The 14,144-nt window shown below is 39.3% G+C and overlaps 1 protein-coding gene across 1 annotated transcript in view; it reads left to right on the top strand.

Annotated features, from left to right (window-relative positions):
* The window catches only part of ANKRD12 (ankyrin repeat domain 12), a 126,749-nt gene continuing 112,605 nt past the window's right edge, over nucleotides 1-14,144 (top strand). The window contains 1 exon segment of the mRNA XM_042961950.1: nucleotides 1-313. The gene's annotated coding sequence lies outside the window, so the exon portion shown is untranslated.

Raw genomic sequence — 14,144 nt, 5'->3', positions numbered from 1 at the left:
GGGCGGCGCTGTCCTGGGAGCGAGGAGGCTGTGGTGAGAGACGGACGGAGACCGGAGATGTTTTCAAGCCCGGCCTCCGCGGCGTTCGTGGCGGTTGCAGCGGCGACGAAGACAACGACAGCGACGGCAACACCGAGGCACTCGTTCAGGGGGTAAACCCTCCTGCGCCGTTAGTGCCTTGGGTCCGTGAGGGTGAGGGGGGCGTGGCGACAGGCGAGGAGGAAGGAGGGGCGCGGTTTCGAGCCCCGTACCCGGCGCCTGGGAGGAGACCCCTCAGTTCTGCGCTGCTCCCGTCTCCCCTCATCAGAGCAAGGTAGGGGACGCGCCCTGCCCACCCTGTCTCGTGCCGCCAGGCCAGGCCAGGCCCAGCCCAAGGCGCCGCCGGCCTGACAGTGACAGGCCGTTAGTGGCCCCGGCGCGGGTCCGCTCCGCCCGCCGCCGCCCCTCCAGGAGTCCTGAGTAGCTGCGGCGCGGCCGGGAGCCGCCAGCAGGGCGGTGGTGCGGGGGGATTCGGCGGGGCACCCCCCCCCCCCGGGCACCCCCCCCCCCCCGCCGCCGCTCCCGGGGCTGGGCTGCCGCCGCCTCCCGGAACATGGCGGGGCCGGGAGGAGCGTGTGCGTGCGAGTGTGCGAGTGTGCGCGGCCCGAGAGGGCGCCGCCGGCGTGCTGCGGCCGGACCCGGCGGGGCGGGGCTGGGCGGGGGTGGGGGCGCGCCCGGCCCGTCGCGCGCGCCCGCCGGCCCGCCGTGAGCCAGGGTGCGGGCGCGGCCGCGGGAGATCGCTGCTGCCCCTCCTGGAGAGAGCATCGGAGGTACCGGGGTCAAGGGGAGAGGAAGATGAAAGGGAGAAGGGAAATTGCCGCTTTGATAGTCTCAAGGGAAAGGAGAGCGGCACGCTGCAGTTCTGTCTTAAATGCCAGTGTACTCTGTCCTTGCCGCATTGGGCAATCGGTTCTCTTCATCGTTCTGCAAGTGCCCATTCGAATGGTGTTCGTAGACCCTTGGAGCACGTCAGATTCTTAGATCTCATTTTGAGGGGTAATATGGTGTGACGCATCCTCAGGGATCCCAAAGCGTTGAATAAACGGTTGTACAAAGAGGTTACCGAAGCCCAGCTGACAGCTGTTTTAATAATAACAGTAAGAAACAGTTTGGGATGGGAAGTTAACACTATTGCACCAGTTGAAACCGTAGGAAACATTTTAAGCTGTGTACTCTTTGACATTGTAATTTCCACCGGACACCCGCGGGTGAAATGGGTTGCAGATTCAGTGATGTGTAAAGCCTTGGAATTATCTGTAATCCCGAAGTTGAAATGAACCTGTGTTCTTAGTCATGTGCTCCTTTTTAATTTTAAAATTGGTTTACGTAAATTATGAAGGAAGGTGAACTGGTAAAATAGCTATTCTAAAATAAATTGACTGTTTATTAAAAACATATGCTCAAGTAGGCTGTTCAAAATCTCGGGCACTGATCTGTTTCAGTTTCTTCAATCATTGTACAAAGGCTTTCCTGGAGATTAGCTCAGAACTGGCAGAACATATGCTCTATTGGTGCCAAGTGGCTTAAAAACAAAATGAGATAGTGTTGACTGTATAAGATCAAGTCATTATATTTGGGCTAAACGCAAAAAATAAAGATTCATGTCTCTCCAAGAGATGATAGGCAAGAGGAAAAGGTTTTACTTCTTAAAGATCTTTTATAGTTAACACAAGTACCAATTAAATGTCTTTTAAAGGAAGGTCTGCAGCCACCTTGACTAAAGTCAAGCTATTCAGGGATGTGTTCTATTTTAGGGGCATGCAAGGTGTTAAAGTGAACTAAAATCTGAGTATTAAGGGGTGTTCATGGAAGGTAAGGAGTTAAAAAAAAAAAAAGAAACAGGGTGCCTTTAATGTTTTTTGTCTCTGTGATTTCCATAGTTGTTTAGTATGGTTTAATGAGCAAGCAGAGCTGGGAAAGTGAAAATCTTGGGGTGTGTATTCCATGAGGAGTATTTGAGATAGAAGAGAGAACTAAAATATTCTGATGAGGAAAGAACTTAGGTAGGTGAAAAAATATGTTCAGTTTCTGGTTTTAGTTCTTGAATATCAAGGGAAGGGGAAAACAGTTGAATTTTGTTTGGAGACAAGTGCCTACTCAGTGGAATGAATTTAAAAGGAAGATGTTTTTATCAAGGTGTGTGTGTGTGTGTGTGTGTGTAATCCTATAGAAGTTTTTGGAAAGTGTGATATTCTTTTGAGGTAGATTGTAGAAAATGGTAGTCAGTGGGCTATTTGAAAAACACTTTGTTGGAAAAGAGGTTTTTATTCTAAGGAATAAGAAGAATAATAGTAAAAATGTTCAATTTGTTGGTATTGACTGGTAGTTAAAAATTTTTCATTCTCCTGTTTTAAGAGCATTATTTCAGTCTAAAAAGAGAATGATTTATGAGATTGCTTCCATCATAGTCCATAAGAGGTTTAGACTGTTTTCTGTATATAAACTTGATACTGAAGCAACATTTATCAGAAAGGCATGAAGAATTTGTTTAATAATTGCAATAGTTTGTTTAAGAGCAGTTCACACACTACTTTGTTACTTGGAGTTTCTAAAATTAACATCAAAATGTATTTGTAAAATGTATTGTGCAAAGGGTAGAGTCATGGTGATTTGTCCTTAGAACTGGAAGGGACTTCAGATTTTCTCATTTTACGGATGAGAAAATAAAGTCCTACTAAAGTGAAGTAACTTACATAAGTCACTACAACCTAGTTCAAAAAGTCTGTGGTTTGGGCCTAGAGATTCCTTTCTGTGAAAATGCTAATTTGCTCCTTTACGAAGTAGTTTTTTGGAGTACTGGAAAGAATATTGAAATATAAGCAAGAAAGCCTCAGTTAAAATTTTTGATTTAAAAGTAAAAATTCTTGATTTGTTACTTCCTAACTGTGGTTTTTGACAAATCGCATTAACTTTCAGGACCTTCTTAATCTACAAAAAGTCATTTTCCTACATAATTTACAGGGATGGAATAAATGTGATTACATATGAAAAGCACATGGTATATTGTAAACTTTTATACATATAAAAAGTGGTGATATTTTAAAGTATCTGTGTAACAAGGTGTCTAGATCCCTAGGTTTTTGCTTAGCCTTAGCTTTATTGTTTCCAGCACCTGCTGTTTTACAGATTATAACTCCCTGTAGATACATTTTCTGATCCCCACTTAGATCTAATCTTAGTAAAGCCTCTTATGAACGTTTTAAATATTGCAGTTGTTAGAGCCTGACTTCCTCTGGAGAATATGAAGTTTCTCCATATAGCATTTGAAAATATTCTCATTTACACTCATGCATGCATAATCTGTTTCTTTAACAGTGGCTTTTTAAAAGTAATAGTGAAAGTGTCTTAGTTGCAATGTTAATTTGTCTGTTGCTAGTTTCCACATATGGCAATAACAGGAGATAATTTCCTTTGTAAACTCAGCTTTGAATGGTTGGTGTTAAGGTTATCTTGTAGATCTAAATATGTAGAAATGTTAATGGGTGAGTTTTTGTTTGTTGGCTTTTGCTGTTATGTTTAAAGATCTTCTAGTGCTTTGAATTGATAATACTGGAAACCAATATAGTAATATTGTTTATTGTAGTATTACATATTTTACCTGTAATCTTGAGTTTGAAGATTATGATAAATATTTCTTAAGCACTTAGAGTGTTCAAAGTTCTAACTGAAATATTTAAGATAATTTTCAAAATAATCTTGTTAAACAGATACTACTATTATTCTAACATATGGCCAGGAAAATAAGGCTTTGAACTATTATGCGATGTGTATATATTCATAGACCTGAAAAAAGTGACAGACCGTATTGTTCCCATTCTTAATCATTTGTTTGTGCTCTGCCTGTAATTAAGAGTGTTTAACTGATTTTGAAAAGTTTTGAGGCAGAGTTTCTTTAATTTCAGATTTTGTGAAAATATCTGGAGGCCAGCTATTCTACCTTCTACTGTGTTGGTCAAAAAAACAAAAAGAAAGTAAATACCTTATGAGATTCTTGGAAGGTAGGCAGAAAGCCTTTTTGTGAGATGCTGAGGTAACTGTTGGGGTTTTTTTTTTATGTTGTCAGAAGCAAATTAATCTCCCCAGCTACAGAAGGGCTACAGTTTTTAACGTTACAAGAGGTGATTTTAACAAACTCCACCTTGATATTGATGCCATTTTTCTAAAGAAACATTTTAATCATAGTTACTATAGGAAAAAGATCACCAACCAAACTCATTTAGGACTTTTGTAAAGGAATAGATCCAGCAATAGAAAATTTGTGCAGGTTAGAAAATAGCATCCAATAGGTTTTCCAATTAGTGAGAGCCTCCAAAATTCTAAGAAGTTCAGACTCTTAAGTTCTTAGAAAATTAAGTTAAACACAGAAATGCTTCCAAATTGAGATAAGTAGAAGAGATAAATTATGGAGCTGCAAGTTAGAGAGTGGAAGTAATTTCTTTTTCTTTGGCATTTAAAAAATTGTCTCTTTGGCCGTTGACTTTATGTTTGCTATTGCACTAAAATTGTTTCAAATATGTAATAGTCTACTCTTCTGGTTTTCGGTTTGTATTTGGGCCATAATTGGGGGAAATACCAGAAATATTAGTGATATCATATTTTCCCCATTTTTAAAGCTTTATTTTTATTTTTGAGTAATATCTGAACCCAGTGTGGGGCTGGAACTTAGAACCCTGAGATCAAGAGTCGCATGCTGTACCAACTGAGCCAGCCAGACTCCCTGAATATCGTATTTTTAAACTACTTTGTTGCTTGAAAGAGGTGTGTGAGAGAATCTTGTAGCTTCTCAGATTTCAAATTGTTCTTCTCCTACATGGGAGTTTTGTCTGCCTCCTGAATTCTAATGGAGAACAGAAACCACGTATGTGTGGTTCTCTCTCCCTAGAAGTATCTATTTTGACTCAGGATACAGTAGTACGTAAGAATTACGATGCTTTGTAGTTCATGAAATACTTTTTATGTGAGATCCTTTGAATTTCACAACTACTCTGAGATCAGCAAAACATTAGGTAAGCTGATGATGTTGAACCATGGATAGGATCCAGGTTAAAATTCCCTGGCAAAATGCTAGACTTTTGAAATTCACTCACTAAAGAGAAGCGTTAGTACATCTAAAGGAAGGGAGGAGAAACACACCTACCGTACTTTTTATTTTCTTTTCCACCAAAGGCACATCGTATACAGCTTTCTTTCTGTTTTGTTATACCTCTTCTGAAACTTAAGCAGGGTAGAAGTAAATACTAAAACATTCTTTATACCACTTTACTAACTTGTGGTGATAGTTAATGATGTTAAAGACAAATGAGAAAATTAAAATTTTACAAAATGTTTCCTACCTTAATTTGAACAAAAGTATTACAATTAGGAAGAAAGCCTTGTTACATTCTCTTGTTCTAAATGCTAAATTGTTCCAAATACTAAGTCTTGCAACCTCTGAGTTAAAGTCCTTTTTTATCAGAGTTTGAGTATTTGAAAGTTATTTGGTGATAAAGGAAAAGAACTTTCATTGAGCTTCTGTACTTGAGGCACTGTTAGATACTTGCATATGTTATTTTAATCAATGATGAGAGGAGATACTATCTACTTATGAAAATACTTCAAAAAGTTGTCATTAGAGTATCTCTAACTTTAGATATTTAGATATCTTGAGTACTAGACTCAAGAACTAACTTGAAATTTATAAGTGCTGTATAAATGTAAGTTTGTTACTTAGAGAAGAATTTTCTTATGATCAACCTAATTCATAGATTTATAATGAGGCGGATCATCCTGTGGTGGTTATTCAACCTTCAGAAGTTAACCCTGTCTTCCACATTTCATTAAAACATCCCAAGAATGGGGCGCCTGGGTGGCTCAGTCGGTTAAGGGTCCGACTTCAGCTCAGGTCACGATCTCGCAGTCCGTGAGTTGGAGCCCTGCGTCGGGCTCTGGGCTGATGGCTCAGAGCCTGGAGCCTGCTTCCAATTCTGTGTCTCCCTCTCTCTCTGCCCCTCCCCCGTTCATGCTCTGTCTCTCTCTCTCTGTCTCAAAAATAAATAAACATTAAAAAAAAAAAATCCCAAGAATAATGATGAGTGTTCTCTTTAAGCTGAATTTGAACAGGACAAAAAATACCTTTTTACTGAGTTTCTGTTTGTCCTCTTATCATTGAAAGTAAACAGGAATGTTTGACAGCAGATTGGCTTACTCATTCTTCCTTTCTTTTGTCCTTTTTCCTCCTTCGTGGCTCCTCCTTCCCCTTCATACACTGATGTTCCCCTGCTTTTGCAAACACCCAGTGAAGAAAACAATACCTATCTATTGTTGATTGACAATTTAAATTTGTGTTAGTTGATTTAAGTATACCACTTCAATTTCAAGGCTTTTGTCTTTAATTATGGTATGAATATTGATTTTAGCTACAGGAATTTGGATCATTAGCTAATACATCATTTGCATTTTCCCTTGTGTGAATTAACACTTCATATCCTTGGCCATTTTTCTCTTTGTTCCTTCTTACTGAAAACTTCTAGAAATGGCAATCAAGAATTTAAACAATTTTTATTTTTTTAATTTATTTTTTATTTTTTTAAACAATTTTTTTTTAATGTTTATTTTTGACAGAGAAAGAGAGACAGAGCATGAGTGGGGGAGGGGCAGAGAGAGAGGGAGACACAGAATCTGAAGCAGGCTCCAAGCTCTGAGCTGTCAGCACAGAGCCCGACGTGGGGCTCGAACTCACAAACCGTGAGATCATGACCTGGGCCGAGGTCGGACGCTCAACCAACTGAGCCATACAGGCACCCCATTTAAACAATTTTTAAAACACTTTCATTAGTGTTTTTAAATTACAGAATTAACATATGCTTATTATTAAAGTAAAAAACCTACAATAAAAGAGTTAACGATTCTCTAATCTCTCTTTATGGATATTTGTATATTAGAGATTATTAATCTATATGTTACAAATATTTTTTCTAATTTATCATTTGAATGAAAACTTGCATTTTACATCCTTTTGGCAAACCCCAGAAGAAACCGACTCTCTCCATACTATTAATTTTAAGTTTGGTATTTGAAAGTTATTGAGATGATAACTTATTGAGATGATAACTCTCTGGGCTCTTTAATTATTTCTAATCCAAGAATTTCTTCTGCCTATAGCTTTTGTGAACTCAGTAGTTAGGGAGGAAGCACCAGAAAACAGTGAGAATTCTTGGAGCATAGGGGAAAACTAGAGTCTCACATTTAAATCCTAATTCATTATGAAGTACCATTTGACTGATACAGGCATAATTACAAGTGTTTCACAGTTGATAATAGGCTCTCCACTTAACTTTTCATTCACTCCTTACAGTAACCTTGTGAAGTTTATCACATTCCGATTTTTATTTAAAAAAATTTTTTTTAATGTTTATTTTTGAGAGAGAGAGCCAGAGCCAGAGCATGAGCGGGGGAGGGACAGAGAAGGAGACACAGTATCTGAAGCAGGTTCCAGGCTATGAGCTGTCAGCACAGAGCCAGATGCAGGGCTCCAACCCACGAGTTGTGATTGTGAGATCATGACCTGAGCCGAGGACGCTCAACTGACTGAGCCACCCAGGTGCCCCTAATTTTTTTATTTTTAAGTAATCTTTACACCCAACATGGGACTCATGCTCTACAGACTAAGCCAGCTAGGTGCCCCATATCTTACTCCTGTTTTAGAGATGAGATTTGATTTAAATCTGTGATTGTGTTGCTTCCTCACAGAACTACACCTTCAAAAAATTTGGTGATGTTAAGAGAAAAAATCTCTTTGCTTTGGCAAAGAGAAAAAAGGATAAAATAATAAGTAAATTTTTAGCCTTTTGGTAAAAAATAATTATTTTGCATTACAGACTATGGATTTTTACGAGGAATGAAAGGTCTTGAATGATCCAGTCTGAAGTGTGATAGTTTATCTCTGGATATTGAATTTGAAAATAACTGGAATTTTTATCTTTTTACTTCTCAATTTTCAAGTTGAACAAAGAAGGTTTTAAACTTTTCATAGTTAATACGTTTTATTTTTTTTATTAAAAGTTTTTTTTTTTAATGTTTTTATTTATTTTTGAGACAGAACATGAGCAGGGGAGGGGCAGAGACGGGGGAGACACAGAATCCGAAGCGGGCACCAGGCTCTGAGCTGTCAGCATAGAGCCCGACGCGGGGCTCAAACTCACAGAATGTGAGATCCTGATCTGAGCTGAAGTCCGACACTCAACCGACTGAGCCACCCAGGCGCCCCACAGTTAATACATTTTAAATAAATGTTTCTGTGAACAGCATTGCATTTGTCATTGTTGAGGCAGATGTTTGGGAAAATATAAACAAAGACAGTATTATAGTCTTTGTCTTTTTTAAGGGTTTACACTGAATGAGCAGAACATAAATGTGTGAAATAGGAAGACGTTATTCTTAAACATCCAGATTGCTTTCTGGTTGTTATGAAAGGGAATATACCAAACTCTGCAAGGACGTATATCGTGTCTGTCTTGTTCAGTGTTGTACACCCAAATTTCATCACACTGTAGAGTCATCACATATTTATGGAATGACCAAGAATCACCCCAAAGCCAGTGACAGGAGAATGGTCTGATTAGTATAAGAGGACTCAGGGAGAAGGGTAGTGCAGGAGTTTACTAGGATGAGGGGCTTAATAAAAATGAATTTGCGGGACACCTGGGTAGCTCAGTCAGTTAAGCGTCCAGCTCTTGGTTTTGGCTCTGGTCATGGTCTCACGGTTAACGAAATTGAGCACCAAATTGGGCTCTACATTGACAGCAGGAGCCTGCTTGGGATTCTCTCTTTCTTTCTCTTTCTGCCCCTCCCCCATGGGTGTTCTCTTTCTCTAAAAGGAAATAAACTTAGAAAAATGAATTTGCAAGATGGGAAACAATGTAATGCAAATTTTCTTAGAAAACAATTATAGCAAAATTACATGAAATTCAGTAAGAGACAAGAAGATCATTGATAAGGTTGTTAAGTTTTAAGGTTTTAGGTCCTTGTGCTCTAAGCACATACCCGAAGAAGACATTATCTTATCTGCTTGTGTGGAACTTAAAATTTAGCATGAAGAGATAGTTACTTAAAGCAAGGATCCATAATTAGGGAGAGGTCCTGTAAACATTTTGAAATTATATTGTGAATCCTTTTTTTTTTTAATGTTTCTTTTTGAGAGAGAAAGCGTGAGTGTGCGCGCACGCGCGCGCACACACACACACACATATGCAAAGGGGGGAGGGGCAGAGAGAGATGGAGACACAGAATCCAAACAGGCTCCAGGCTTTGAGCTGGCAGCATAGAGTCAGATGCAGGGTGTGAACTCACGAACCATAAGATCATGACCTGAGCTGAAGGCAGACACTTAACTGACTAAGCCACCTGGGTGCCCCTATTTTAAATTCTAGTGAATATGCTTTCAGGGTCTGAAATAGGTCTGTCCAGAAAATACTATGAATACTGTGACTTGGGAATTAAGTTCAGGTTTGAGGTAGAATTATTATATTCTTAAATAGTCCTAAACTTGTATATTTTGGCATTATTTTTATAGTATATTTTTTTTCTGATAAAACTGTTTAATATTGATACAGTCAGTGGAATTTGCCTCTTTTTTTTCCACTTTATAACATTTGTGTGATTATATATCTAGGAGTTTTTATAATGTTTTTTTAAAAATTTTTTAATGTTTATTTTTGAGAGAGACAGAGTGTGAGTGAGGGAGGGGTAGAGAGAGAGAGAGACACAGAATCCGAAGCAGGCTCCAAGCTCTGTGAGCTGTCAGCACAGAACCTGATGCGGGGCCCAAACCCACCAACCATGAGATCGTGACCTGAGATGAAGTTGGACGCTTAACCGACTGAGACACTGAGGCGCCCCTAATGTTTATTTTTGAGGGAGAGAGAGAGACAACAGGAGTGGGGGAGGGACGGGGAGAGAGTGGGAGACAGATCCTAAGCAGACCTTGCGCTGTCAGTGCAAAGCCCAACGTGGGGCTCGAACCCTTTGAACCCTGAAATCGTAGCCTGAGCTGAAGTCAAACACTCAACCAACTGAGCCACCCAGGTGTCCCTAGTAATGTTTTCTTTTAAAAGTAAAGCAAAATATGCATGTATTCTTTCCCATTGGGGTTGGAGTTTTCATAGTACCATGCTTTTCTTACTGTCTTACAGTTATTAGAATACATTGAATTTGCTTTGGTCCCCCCATTATCTCTCTCCTTATCATTCTTTTCAGTATACCTTGGTAGAGAACCAGTTTATATTTCTAAGTTTCTCTGGCTAAAAAAGCTATCAGTAATACACACTACTACCCTAAGCAGGTTTAGAGCATATTTTCTTTTAAATGCCCTGAAAGATGTAGTTACCTGAATTCTTGTGTGTGGTATAGTAAGTCGGTTAATGTTGGAGAGTGTGCAGGATATAGAAAAAGTGAGGTAGTAGATCAGGACTGAAGTAAAGCCCAAACAATTCAACCCTGGTGTGAAATCATATGGAAGCTATAAATTTTGGCTCTAGCCTGAAGCAGTGTTACAACTCACTGTAGTTGGGTCAGGGTGGGAAAAGTGTGATATGCAAATTAGAAATAATTTAATTCTTCCATTAGCGTTGCTGTCATAAAGTACTAATTCTAGCTACCTTTAACTGCATAAAGTGGGCATACATAAAGATTTCAGGATCAATGATTCTCGTAAACTATTCTGGTTTGTTTTTTGTTTTTGTTTTTTTTATTACCATGACCTTTATCCTGAATCTCTCATATACTTATGTACTGCTGTTAAAACTGCACTGAATTATCTAAACAATTAAAAGTCCTACCGTTTAAAGGTAAAGTATGTGCCCTGTCATTTTTAAAGAAAGCAGTAAACGTGAGTTAGGCCATTACTTGGAATTAAACTGTGAGTAGTATTTAGAATGGTACCAGATTTGGGGCACCTGGGTGGCTCAGTCGGTTAAGCATCTGACTTCGGCTCAGGTCATGATCCCACCGCTCATGGGTTTGAGCCCCACATCGGGCTCTGTGCTGACAGCTCAGAGCCTGGAGCCTGTTTTGGATCCTGTGTCTCCCTCTCTCTCTGCCCCTCCCTCTCTCTCTCTCAAAAGTAAAAAAAAAAAAATTAAAATTAAAAAAAAACATTTTAAAAAAGAATGGCACCAGATTTATGTTGCAAAGATCAGCTCATGTCTTTTGAGGGGCAGGAGAGGGTGCAAAGTTAAAATACCAAAACTTTTTTCTTTTGAAATACTAGATAATAAAAAAGTACAGAAAACAGCATAATGAACTCCTGGGTACCTATCACCAGCTTAAGAATTAACCATTACAAATTCAGTGGAAGCCCCCTAATACACTTTTCCTGGATCAATTTCCTCACTCCCTCAGGGGAATTCTTATCTCCCTTTTTTGTTCTTGGCACGAATTTCCTGACAGTGACTTTTCCCTTTTTCTAGACCTATGTAATTTTGTTTTTTTCTTCAAAGTTCACTTCAGGGTCCCTTTCCATGTTTATTGCATATTGTATATTGAGAGTGGTCTGACAAGGGGAGATGAAAATAAGATTGTCTATGTGAGGTAAAAATCTGCCTTAAAATCTAGGCAAAGGAAAGTTAGATTTCAACACTGTACTATTTTGCAGAACAAAATTGATAAAGTAGATGTAAGAGTAACCTAACAACAAAATTGTTTTAGGAAGGTTAGTCTGGAAGGAAGTGGTGATTTGCTAACTCCTTTGACTGACTTTTTTTCCTAATTACTGTATGTCAGTGAGATTTTACTTGGCCTCCAACACTTGACCATTTTGACAGAAGAGAAAGGAGCTGGTGACAAAATGTTTAATTACAAAGGTTTCTAGAAAGCTTTCAGGATTTGGGGAATTACTCCTGACCCCTTTTAGAATCTGTTGACAGTGAAGAGAGTACATAGCGCCTGTTAGATTCCTGCGTTAGGCATTGGTAATTTTTTCAGTTCCCAGTGCCAGAGATGCAAGGGAGGCTGCCTAACCATTTTCTCTGAGCTGTTGCAGCCCTCTACTGGTCTATGGAAGTTGCACAATTTAGAACCCTATAGGGCTAGAAAGAGATCGGTAACTCCGCAGCTCATTTTTAGCATCCTTGACCTTTAAAAGTTATTTATGCCAACTCTCTCAAGTGCAGATGAGTATCTTATATACACATCTTAACAATTTTGGAAATAAATGTATATATAGATATATGCGATACCTAGGGCAAATAGATCGTTGTAAACACAACTGCCTGTATTATTTTCTTTAAAAAGTCTAAATATATTGTTAGAATGTGGTCTGTTACGGTCTCATGGTTGGCAGTGTCAAAAAGCCTCTTTTTATCGCTAATCTGGTTTTGTAATTACTGTCTAATAAAGTAATGAGAATTTTGCTTTTTAAAAATTTGTGATATTGTTTAGTTGCTATTATTAGAGTAAATACAACAGAAAAATGCTAATTGCTTCTTTTAAGTTAAGTTACTTTCAGCAACTTCCTACTGCTAAAGCCAGAAACGTGGGTGTCATTCTAACCTCTTTGTTCTTATTTGCTGTTCTTCCCTACTTCACAGTCTGGTCATTCATTATACTTTAAGTGGTCTCTTTGTCTCTCATCTAATTTCTGTTTAGTCTGTTTTCCATTGTTTCACCAGCAACACCTTTCTAAATTACTTGAGTTGTCACTGCCTTTTTAAAAATCTTAAATTGCTTTTTGCCATCATTAAGATCAAACAACACAATCACAAGGTACTTTGTGATGTGATCCTCCCACTTGTTTAGCTTCATTTTCTACCCACTGTGCTTCGGTTTTTGCTATCCTTTCAATGTAGCCTGCTTTGTTGGGTGGGAATGGGTGTCCATACCTGTGCACATGCTTATCCTCCCTCTGCAGCCCTGTCCGTATCTACCTGCCTGCTGGTCATCCTCAGGATTCTATCTTAGTGTTACCTCTTCTTGAAATTCCCTATCCATGCCTCTGTATACATGCACCTGGGTTGGGTGATCTCTTTGTGCTAGTGCTCTCATATTTTTGTAAGGTATATTCTTCCAAGTGGTAATTAACCTGTCTTTTTGCCACTTAAAAACCATAAATTTCCTTTAGGCTAGAATTGTGTCTTGTTGATGTTCAGTTCCATTACTTAGCATACAGATGCTTAGTAAATGCTAAGTGATTGAAAATTGCATGAGCAAACTGGGGTAGGATAGCTAAAGGAAATAGCCATAGTTTGACATCGCATACTAATTCATTTTTTGAAGTTAGGAGAATCAGTTCTAGACCAATGCTTGTTGGATATACTTTACACCATGTATCTATATTGAGGAAAGAGTCGGAGGAGACAAAGAATAGTAGAATTTTAGAGTTGGAATGGACCTCACTTTAAAATGAGAAAACTGGCGTGCCTGGGTGGCTCAGTCCGTTAAGCTTCAACTTGAGCTCAGGTCATGATCTCATGGCCTGTGAGTTCGAGCCCTTGTCAGGCTCTGTGCTGACAGCTCAGAACCTGGAGCCTGCTTTGGATTCTGTGTCTCCCTCTCTGCCCCTTCCTCAGCTTACGCTCTGTCTTGCGCTGTCTCTCAAAAATAAGTAAACATTAAAAAAAATTAAATAAATAATAATATGAGAAAACTGATGGGGCATCTGGGTGGCTCCATCTGATAAGTGTCCGACTTCGGCTCAGGTCATGATCTCTCACTTTGTGAGTTCGAGCCCCATGTTGGGCTCTGTGCTGACATCTCGGAGCCTGGAGCCTGCTTCAGATTCTGTGTCTCCCTCTCTGTCTGCACCGCCACGCCCCACTCATGCTCTGTCTTGCTGTCTCTCAAAAAATGAAAAAACGTTAAAAAAAAAATTAAAAATATGGGGTACCTGGGTGGCTTAGTTGGTTAAACATCCAACTTCAGCTCAAGTCATCATCTCACAGTTTGCGAGTTTGAGCTCCGTGTCGGGCTCTGTGCGACAGCTCAGAGTCTGAAACCTGCTTCAAGTTCTGTTTCTCCCTCTCTCTGCCCAACCCTTGCTTGCTTGCTCTCTGTCTCTCTCTAAAATAAATAAATGTTAAAAAAAATTTTTTTAAATGAACATAAAACCTTAAAAAAATTTAAAATGAAATAAA

Source organism: Panthera tigris, chromosome D3 (assembly GCF_018350195.1).
Source record: "Panthera tigris isolate Pti1 chromosome D3, P.tigris_Pti1_mat1.1, whole genome shotgun sequence".
In the NCBI taxonomy this organism is placed as follows: Eukaryota; Metazoa; Chordata; class Mammalia; order Carnivora; family Felidae; genus Panthera; species Panthera tigris.
The sequence above is the reverse complement of the archived record's forward strand: the minus strand, read 5'-3'. Positions and strand labels throughout refer to the sequence as shown.